The sequence below is a fragment of the Gavialis gangeticus genome, unplaced genomic scaffold (genome assembly GCF_001723915.1).
Source record: "Gavialis gangeticus isolate Ggan-Ray unplaced genomic scaffold, GavGan_comp1, whole genome shotgun sequence".
Taxonomy (NCBI): domain Eukaryota; kingdom Metazoa; phylum Chordata; order Crocodylia; family Gavialidae; genus Gavialis; species Gavialis gangeticus.
The window spans coordinates 56,730,994-56,741,984 of record NW_017728995.1 but is presented as its reverse complement, the minus strand read 5'-3'; the positions used below and the strand labels follow the sequence as shown (position 1 = coordinate 56,741,984).

General features: G+C 41.1%; 1 long non-coding RNA gene across 1 annotated transcript; it reads left to right on the top strand.

Annotated features, from left to right (window-relative positions):
* Positions 1–8,249: 8,249 nt before the first annotated feature.
* On the top strand, positions 8,250–10,754 carry LOC109287855. The gene is made up of 3 exons (XR_002094988.1): positions 8,250–8,420; positions 9,093–9,358; positions 10,655–10,754. It is a non-coding gene; the product is annotated as an uncharacterized LOC109287855 (long non-coding RNA).
* Positions 10,755–10,991: the final 237 nt, after the last annotated feature.

Here is a 10,991-nt window from a genome sequence, read left to right as displayed (position 1 = left end):
CTCGCAGCTCTGATCCTACTTGGCCTTCCTTCTTCCCTCCAATCCCTTCTCTTGGGAAAACATAAAGAAAAAGCCTCCGAGGCCCTACCCTCAGTCCCAATACCTGGGGGAAACAAGAAAACCCTCTTCTCCTCAATCCGTTCACACACAGGGAAACATAAATCAGACTCTTAGTGGTAACTAAACACAGGGTCATCCCCTCGCATGCCCCACCCAGCTTCTTAGCTCCGATCACCCCTACTTCAGCTCGGGGATGCTCTCCCAGGCACCAGCCATCCCTGAGGTTTCCTCCCACCTGGCCGTCTGGTCGGCCAACAATGGCAGCGATACCTGCCCCAACTGTGGCCACTTCGGAGCTTCCCTCGTGGTCGTTCCCTCTGGCGTGTTGCCACTCTCACCACAGCTGATCCAACGCTTCCACCTGGACTCCTTCAGGGTCTTCAGTTCTTCCCTGGATCCTGGTTCGGGTCCAGGGCTCCTGCTGACTGATGGTCTCCCGCTCTTGCCTCTCGGCAAGTTGCCCTGCTCCCCGCTGTCTCCATTCACTCCCAGCTCGCCAGGTCCTGGGAGACCTGAAGTAAGGGTCTCCTTTCTCCTCCGGGCCAGCTGGGGTCCTTCCTTTCTGCCTCTCTCTCCTGCCACGGCATCAGCCACCATCTTTAACCACGCTGACCAGCGCTCGTATCTTACGTCTCTGGCCGGTCTTAATTGAATAAATAAGCGACCGATGCACCGTGTGGGCTCTTCCCTCCGCCCCTGCTGGGCCACGTCTCCTGCTGTTGGTGAGTGTCTTTCATTACTTGTATGTCCCTTCCTGGGACAGACAGCATAAAATAACTCATGAGTGAGTGATGCTTTAGTTTCACTACTTATTAACCATAAGCAGCTGGAATGCCTCTGCAGCTCTGGCACAATATTGTTGTTTGCTGCTGCTGTTATTGAAAAGATGAAATTTGAGTGTAGTGCCCTAGTCTATATTCAACACTATAATTAGCCCTTTGAAAGGTGAAGTATCTACTTTAAAAAACTAGCTTCACTCATACAAAGAAGTGTCTGTAATTTTCCAGCTAATTCAGAACCCATAGTACTTATGTAATTATCTCCCCAAAGTCTTCAGTTCAAATCATTTCTTTTTTTTTTGTTTTCCCCAGGAAAAAAAAAGGTCTTTAAATGCAGTGAGAGCTAAACAGAATTATTTGCTAAAAGAAAAATAACACCTTGCTGTTTTAAATAAATATAATGTATAATGGGATCACAGTCAAAATGAAAACACTACCCATATAGGTGTGAAAGTACAGCACATCAGGCTTGCAATTCTGTATAAATAAATAAATGAAGTTTCCTATTAAACAAACATTAAGTACAGTAAATCAACAGGACCAAATATTTGTCTAAGAATTTTGCAAAAAGGAAAAGTATGAACAAGCAGAGGCATTAATGAGGAAACACAATGAAGGCCTGATCTAAAGTCCTTAAAAGTAAGTGGAAAAATTCCCATTGTCTTAACTGTGCTATTGATCAGGTCCTGCATTTTTTCAGTTAATCATTTGTTCCTGAAGATTGGAATATTGTTAAAATTGCATTTTTTTAAATAAAGGATCTCAGGAAGATCCCAAAAATAACAGACCAGAAAAGTTCACTGAGTAGTACCCAATACAAGCAAGATCACTGTATTCTCTCATATACAACACATACCTTTTTCCGCAAAATTGGCCTTTCAAAATTCGGATGCGCATATTAAGTAAGGAAGCTAATTTTCTGTCCATGATAGAAGTATCCTACTTTGATTCCTGCTCTGACAGTACTATTCAGACAGCTGAGTGAAGAGCAATTGACGTAATGGCTCATTGCTCTTCACTCCTCAGGTGTTAACAAACATCTCTTCTTTTTAATTTTTCTTAATCAGGCTGTCCAACTGGCAGCTTGTGGGCCATGTGTGACCTGTGAGGTGTTAAGTTGCAGTCCCTGGGCTCTTACCCAGTTATTGCTCCCTGCATCGCTCTAGCTGTAACAGCAGCTATCATTTTCAGACTTCTCCTTCTTCCTCCTCTAGCTGCCATTGGGGCACTGCAGAACAATGTGGAGAGCTGAGTGAATCTGAGCTGCATGCATGGCAGGAAGGAGGGAAGATTGTACCTATGCAGGGCAGCAGTGGAGGGAGGGGATGTGCATTGCAATGGGAGGAAAAAGAATTGCAACTATGCAGTTCAGCAGTGGTGGAGAGTCTGATGTAGAGTGGGCAGAGAGCACTAGGGGGTGAAGCAACTGCACAGTGGGTCTGGTGGCCTGTGGATCTTCTGGTGTGTCTTGCATGGTGTGTGGCTCCTAGGGGCTTAGAAGCTGGACAGCCCTAGTCTCAAGGTTTCTCAATCAAGCTAACCTTTCTTAGGTCTTTTTGCTATCTCTTAACTGGTCCTGGTTTTTCTCCTCCTGTTTCACAGCCCTGAAGGCTTGCTAGCGCTTGTCAAGCTATAGAACTAGTGCATCGAGAACAGCCTTCAGTAGGAGCTTGAGTTTTAGCTTTAGTTAAGCAAGAAAGAGAGGGCAAATCAGCTAAAGATTAGGGTCTGTTTCTGCTCCATAATGAAAAACAAATCTTCATTTTGCTTTTCAAAAACAAGCTGCATATTATATTCTGGGGTGAGTTGTACATGAGAAAATACAGTCGTGCAACAGGAGGAGAAGGGTGAAATCAAACCATCAGACCTTGACAAAATGAAAGTCAGGCTTCTCAAGCCAATTACAATTTCTTGAAAAATGTTAATGAATATGTATTTCTTAAAATTGTATTCTTAGATCTGATATTTCCCTAATGTCTCACATCCAGAAAAAATCCATTTTTCATCCCCAAGAGGTTTACAAAAAATAGAGGCACTGATATTGGCTCCATTGTTAAGGCTGAGCCAGTATTTTGTCTTTGACAGGATCTTAAATCCTTTCCACATATGTATAGGAATTACTTTGCCCATCAGTGAGCAGCAGCAGCCACATTTGGGTGAAATACAGCAGTTATTTAGCAGAACACAGCAGCCCTGCACAGGAGGTTCAGCAGGGGAAGCAATGAATCATTCATCCAGTTGAAAATAGAGGGTGCCTTTAGATAGACCCAAATTAGAATTTGGCAGAAACCTTAGAATCATGCCTGCCTTCAACTTTCAGTTATTCACAAAGCTACTGCATGAAGGTCCTTCCTATGAGATCCCTACATGGGGATTAAAGAGCACACACTTAGCTTAAGGATTTACCTTTGTGTTTTTGACAAACCTTTTAGGCAAGGTACTGCAAGACAATGGCCAGTGTTTTCTTCCCTTCCCACAAGTTATTGCTGCACATGAAAGATGCTATATATATATATAGGTGTTCCTAAAGTGCTTGCGATCATTCAAAATGAGGGATGCTCTGTATACAGTAAGACTCCATAAACGCTATCAAGAAGGATAAAGAACCACATTGTTAGGATAACAGTTTTGCTGTGGATTTAAAACATTAAAGGACAAGAAATGGAGTGTAGCAAATTGGTGGAGAGACTAATATTAGGACAAGCCTGCCAAGGTACATTTGAAGCAGAAAAGTCTTTGTCAGTTAGCTCACTCTGGTTTCTCTGTACTTGGATCATTCTTTATTTCCCCCATATAGCTAGATAGTGGGACCATCAATGATCAAGGAAGAATTGCTTATCTGTACTCCCTTGCCTAGCACTTGGCTACTATAGCTGCACATTGCAGCTGAGCAGCGAGTGGCTGCAGCAACCAATGAAGAAAATTCAGGCAGGGAGTTTGCAAGCAAAGAAAGAATGAACCGACTCATAAGACTTGAAGTGGAGAACAGAAAACAAAAGAGGGTAGGTGGAAGAGGGCAAATGTGCAGGCGAGGGGGAACTCTCTGGTTGTCTTTCACAGCTTGTTTTCACTGCTACTCAAGCTGTGATTTTTCACCTTGGGGTAACTAATGCATACAAGCTAGGCTTTAGCATAAAAAAAACACAGTGAAGAGAAGACTCTAATGCTTACCTTAAGGTAAATTCACCACGATTGGCCATATACCACTCCCTGAGATTGATGCTGGCAAGTACACCTCATGTTGAAATTAAACTACTTGTTTGTTCTATGTTTTTAGTTCAAGACAATTCACACCAGTGGTAACCTTAAAGTAAAGCAGATCATATAACTCTGAAACTTCAAGTTTCGCAAGGCTCCCTCCAGCAATTAAATCACCCTCCTCAGTCCAAACCTGGCTGCTCTCTGGATCCCTGATTTGAATTGGGAGGTATTTCTATTACGCAGCATAAATTGAAACGGAACTAGCCAGGAACTTGGTTATTTTTGATGATGATGAAATGTTTTGGATTTCCAATGGCTACAGGGACTCCAGGGACAGACATACAAATGTAATAATGGATTGGAGGAATAGGCAGAATTGGACACAAGGGACACTTGTTTTGGATGAATAATGAGATGTACTGGCAAAAACAATCTAACCTCATGTACACTGATGAACTCTGAATGTATAGGATCCACTTGGGAGGGGGGGAAGATTCTGAAGTCCGTCTTGCCAGTTTAAAGACTGCTGCCAGTAGCAGTTAAAAAAGCAAACAAACATGATACCAGTCACCTCAACTTAAAACAAGTATGGCTGAGAATAAGCAAGTATTATCATTTACTAATTTAAAGATGAAAGAACTAAGGTACATGAAGTAACTTGCCAAGATAATATAATGAATCACTGATATGTCTAGAAATAGAACCTATGGTTCCTGACTCCTAAATTGTTCCTCTTCTTATCTCACTGTTTTCCTGGCAGTAAGGCAGAACTTTCAGATGACAAGAATTTACAAAACTGGAAAAGAAAGGGTGTTTTGTCTGAAAGATGCAAAAGCATGAGGAGCTGAATGAAAACTGATCACTTATCCTATCTTCTCTGTCCCATCATGTGGGCATAAGCCATCCCTTGATAAAATTAAGGACTTAAAAATTTTGAATGCAAAAAGAAAGCAGATGCAACTTCATAATATTTCTAGTCACCCTGTCAGATTCATTACATAGAATATTATTAAGTTCAATAATTCATATGAAAGTTGTTAAAAGGGGCTGGATAATTTTGATATATTTTATGGTTTCGGAAGCCAAGTAAAGATGAACAAATTTCATTCTTCAGGCATAAGTTGATCATCAGGAAGGATTTCCTCCCCCTCTCCCCCTTTACACAGTACATTATTTCATAGTTAATTCTGTTTAGGGTTTTTGCTTTCCTCTGAAAGATAAGGTATTGGCTGTAGCTGAAAGTACTGATGGACTGATGGACCAGTAGTCCCATCAGGTACTTGGATGGCAAATCAGCATTACAGTTCTTCATAGGACTTTTAGTGCTTGTAGAAGGTATTGGATTGATGGAAGTCTGAGGTCTATTTACAACACAGGAGGAGGATACAATGCAAGATTTTTTTACTGTCCTGCTAAAGCATCTTGGCTTTGTTTTCAGAGGAACAACCTCTAGAGTTGAATAAGCAGTTTGGCCTCCATACCTGTATATAATTATGGACAGATTTCCTGAGGGAGAAAAATATCTTCTCATTCTTTATCAGTAAAATTAATTGAATGAAAAACACTGGAAGCACCCTTCATCCTACTTCCCTTTTTCAATTAACATTCCTTCTGAATTCAGTGGGATTACATGATCGAAACCTTTACATTTGTGGTAATGTTGGTAACTTTATGATCCAAAGTCTGTTGAAATCAACAAGTCTTTACGTTAACTCCAATAAGGCCCATAGTGATAAAGAAGTGATAAATATATTTCTCTGCATTGAGACTGAACATCATATACTTGTAAATAACCACTTTATTATGTATCATTTTTGCTGAGTTTATAGCAACTCCAAGATTCATATTTATTCAACTTCAAATTTGATGAATAAAAGTAGGACAAGAAGTCTGCATGAAACAATGGGGGCCTTCCCTTTTTGCTGCAGAGACATTAATACGTATGATAAAATTTGTGTCAGTTTCTTCATGTTTATTTTACAGGTGCAAATAGAGTACTACTATTTTTATTTTTTTAAAAGCTATGTCATGTTAATACAAGCGAGTATAGCAGTGAGTGATTCAGTAAAAACTGAGCTTGGAGCTTATAACATGATGTGCAGCTTCCCAGATACAATTTATAACCATATTCCAGTCACTATTCTAATAAAGCATAGTTTATGTGTACTAGTCTACATGTTAGGATATTGTTTTTCAAGCAGTGTCTGGCATGAAAAGATTTTTAAAACCTGCATTGAATACTGCACATGGCCCTCACAGCACTTGTGAGATCATGTCTGTAATTCACTGTACTTTCATGCTGATGCACAGACAAAGGTGAATTAGTTCCAGACAAAAATGCATCAATGCTCTATTGAATAGTCAATTATTAAACACATAATGGAATCTGTGGTTATCAAGGCATGCAAAGGATGTGCACAGTCTGCACAATTTGCACCAGAAAAGAATGGTATCAGACTATTGCTAAAAAAAAGTCAAAATGGTATTAACATGGACTTTAGAAATATTTATAGTCTATCTACAGTGAATGATTTCCTTTCTTTCCTTTGCTTACAGTTGTCTATAGCCAAGTTTAGTATGTGATTGTATGTAGAAAACCAGCAAAATAATGAAAGAAACATTATTTTCTATGCTGCAAAGAAATAGTCTGTACAGTTTGCAAGCTTTCATTCTCTGGGGAAATAATTTCTTTGTGAGTCACACATGTTGGTAAATGCTACATGAAAAATAACCCAGCAATTCTCTTAGAGCTGACTGAATAGTCAAAATATAGTATATAAATTACTTGCTGATTGATTTTTAAAAAAATCACAAATAATGTATTTGATGCATCTCAGCTGAGTGGGGTTTGGAATATTGTTCAACTGCTTAAATCCATGGGAAATACTTTATTCAGGAATACTGTATTAGCTGACAAGAAGCACATTATCAAATACATTGTTTGTGATCATTATTCAATCAGTTCTACTTTTTTACTCCAAAATATATATCTTCATTCAGAGGCATAACTATACATCCTGGTACTCTGGACAAAACTTTGGGGGCCGGTGGCAGGCATTGCTTTCTCACATATGGAGCAGGCTTCTGCACCACCTACCCTGGCCGTGGGAGCTGAGCTAGAGAAGCCTGGCACTGCCTGGCTATAGGAGGTGGGTGCTGGGACACAAGAACACCTGGCCCTAGAAGCTGAAGAGCAGTCCCACACCAGCCAAGTATAGGAGGGGCTTATCTGCCCCAGGGACTCAAGGAACCTCATTGCTCCTGCTGTGTCCCTGTACCCAGTTCCTGTGGCTGGGCAGTGCAGGGCTTCTCCAGATTGGATTCTAGAGCTGAGTGGTGCAGAGCTGCTTCTGCTGTGTCCTAGCACACGGGTCCCTAAAGCTGGGCAGCCACAGGGCTTCTTCAGCTTCACTCCAATGGCCAGAAGGAGCAGGGCCTTTCCAGAGACTGGGGGAAGGGAGCATCATTCTTGTACCCCCTCTACGTTGGTACCTGGGGCTTGTGCCCCTCTTGCCTGCCCTAATTATGCCACTGTCTTCATTAACCTGTGTGTTGACACATTGCTACAGTTCATATTTCTGATAACATTATGAAGGAGGTAGAGGTTCTGCTTTGGGATAAAATGTACCAACTGTATTGGTAAAGAGTTATTTTATAGAATCATAGAAAATTAGGGTTGGAAGGGACCTCAGGAGGCCATCTAGTTCAACCCTCTGCTCAAAGCAGGGCCAACTAGATTATACCAGCCAAAGCTTTGTCTAGCCAGGCCTTAAAAACTTGCAAGGATGGAGATTCCACCACCTCTCTGGGTAACCTGTTCCAGTGTTTTACTACATTTCTAGTGAGAATGTTTTTCCTAATATGTAACCTAAACTTTCCTTGCTGTAACTTGAGCCTGTTGCTCCTTGTTCTGTCATTTGCAATCACTTCTCTCACTCCTCAAAAGTGAGTTTTAGTGGAATGTTAATCTTAGTTTAACTCTTACAATGTTCTAGGTAGTCATAAGAAATTATTATATTGCTTTTAGGGGTGCACTGATATATCAGTTGGCTATTAGATCAGCACCAATAAAAGGAAAAATAATGTTATTGGCTATCGACTTTTTTTAGTTGTTGCAATTGATAATTATGGCCCCATTCCCAGAGCACCCTGATGAGCATAGTCCAGCCCCCGTTCCCTGCCACTGGCCTGAGCCCACAGCAGACTCCAGGTCCTGGCAAGCAGCGGGAGGGAGTGCTGGGGAGCTGTCACAGGGTGCCATACTCAGCAACAAAGGGACCATTATCTGCTGCTGCTGCCGCTGCTATGGCAATGCTGCATGCACATGTGGGGCCTGAGAACTGGGGCTGCCACATGGATGTCAGGCTGCGCACGGGCGGGGTAAGGTGCTGTGCGAGGGACACTCCATTCCACGGGGCATTGGGCACCTTTGCAAAATTAGGCTGTCCCCGGCAGCAGTGGGAATTCGGCTGTGCGGGGCCGATTGACACTGAGGCAATGGTGGACTCTGGGGCTCCAAATGCACCCAGCACCACTGTCTGCATAAGGGTCCCCACCCTACCTGCCCCAGATGGCAGTACAGGTTGCACGAGGAGTGAGGCTGCATGTAGGAGCTGTGGGCAAAGGGATGATGTGTGTGAATAAGGTGGCCAGTGCCTTCCTCATAGAGGGCTGGAGCAGTCAGGAGGTGTGTGTGTGTGCATTATAACTGCAAAACAAACAAAATAAGGGCTATTCATGTCAGTAGTTTAAAATGCCTTTCACTATTACTAAATATCACTTATTGGATCAGCATCAGTTGATATGGTTGGTTAATCATCAGCTATCAGTATTGGGCACAAAAATCGTTATTGGTACACCCCTAATTGCTGTACTTTTTTCTTGATTTATAATTATTTAAATTTTACTGATACATGTGACTTCCAAATTACTATTTATTACCATTTTCTGCTGCATAAATTACTCAAGGTTATTTGAAAGGTTATTAGAAGTGAATAACGACTGTAATATCTCTTCTTTGCATCACTTCAAATTTCACTGTTTCATTTTCAGTACTGAAAGAACTGGACAGGTTATGAAGTCATCGGTTGCTACTGACATTTCACCTATATACATTTTGTCTATGTTAACAGGAGTTACATGTACTGGAGGTATTGGATATATAAACCAGTACATACATCAAGAATACACAACTAGAATTTGTTAAGTGTTCATGGGGTTTCTCATATATTTCCTGCCAGGCAAGCCTACAACTGCAAATGCATATGGCTGTCTGAAAATAAAAGCTCTCTCAAGTCAGAAGTTCAAAAGGTGAAGTTGTAAGTGTTCACTACTTTTCCAGATATGCTTTTTTGGCTGTACCATTTGTGTTTACTTGAATATTTAGTAAAAATTAGTTCCTAACTCTGTAATCTACTATGCACTGCAGACTATGGTGGCTGTACAGACTCTCTGTTTTCCAACAGTGTATTGTTAATAGCAGGATTAATGTCTTATGGACCAGAGTAGCTATAAGCTAAGTGTAAAAATTACTTTAGTTTAGCTACTGGATGTTTGAGAGTATGAATCACAAGGAAACTTTTAGCTACTTGAGCTAATATTCCTTCATCCTCACACACAACTTTGCTATTTCAAGGTTTGCAGGTCTAGTAATATAGGTGATTTGTGTGTCAGGGTACTAAAGCACAAAAGAAACATTCAGCAGTTGGATAGCTAGCTGATGATTTTTTTCATGCTATCACACATGATATGAGATGTGACAAAGTCACTCTCTTGAGTAAATTGTAACTACTATATGAAACGTCACAGTACCTTATGATATACCACAAGGTAACTCTTGGGAGTTAATTCATGTGGAGGTAACTTGCTATAAAAGAACTGAAACAGAATCCTAGAAAACGAATGACGTTAAAATTATCAGTCCACATCTTCAACATATAATGCATCATTAAATCCTAAGCCCCTAAAGCCTTGATGTACCAACAGTGCACCAGTAAAAAAATTACTTTCTCACTGTCTATCAACTCCACTGGGTATTCTTTAACTGTGGCCTCCAAGCAGAAACCCATCATCACTATTAATAAACAGCAAGACATTTGCTACAACAATTGTCAGTCAGTCAGTGACTTCTCTGAGCTCATTTATCTTTCTGCTGCATTCATTGATCTAGCACCCTCTGATCTCCCTCCCCCCACTTCTTTGGAGTACCTTATTGATACTGCAACAACTCTAAGTGCATTCCCTGGTGATTCACTCTGTTACTTCTATTGACCTTTCAGAATTGGTTTGTTCTTCCCAAAGAAGAGAATATTTTTTGTTGGCTGTGGGCCATTTATGATTAATGATGTATTGGGGTGTGGCGAGATCTGTCTGGAATGCATAGACATCTCATAGAATGAAGGGCAGATTCCTTTTTATGCATGGGGTGTCTGCTTATATTTTTATATCTGCAATTGTATTTCAAGTGTAAAGCTCAGAATTTATTTGCACTTACCTAATTTCTAGTCAGATAATCATCAATGTTTCTGTTAAACTAGGACAGGACTTTCAGGAAGGAAACTTTCTAAGCAGTTCTCCCTATTATCCATCCCTCAGAGATAACTTTTTTCCTGCAGAGAAGCTGTCTCATCAAATCCAGGCGATGCTAAGAGAATTAAGTGAGGTGGAACCATGGAGTTCATGTCCCTTCACACCTGCTGTAGACTCTAGAAACCCTCTTCTCATCCAGCTCCCTGACAATACAGCTCCACTAGAGTAGCAATAACAGAGATACCTGATGTCCTCAGCAGCCCTCAACTCCCCAGGCATGTCAGAATGGGAAAATATTCTCTTACTCTCCCTCTCCATGTAAATTAAGTTAAGCTGGAGGGGAACAATGTATTTTTAGCCTGCCAGTGTTTACCTCAGCCTACCCATTTTACTTCAGCCTACCCACTTCCTCTTACCCTGTAT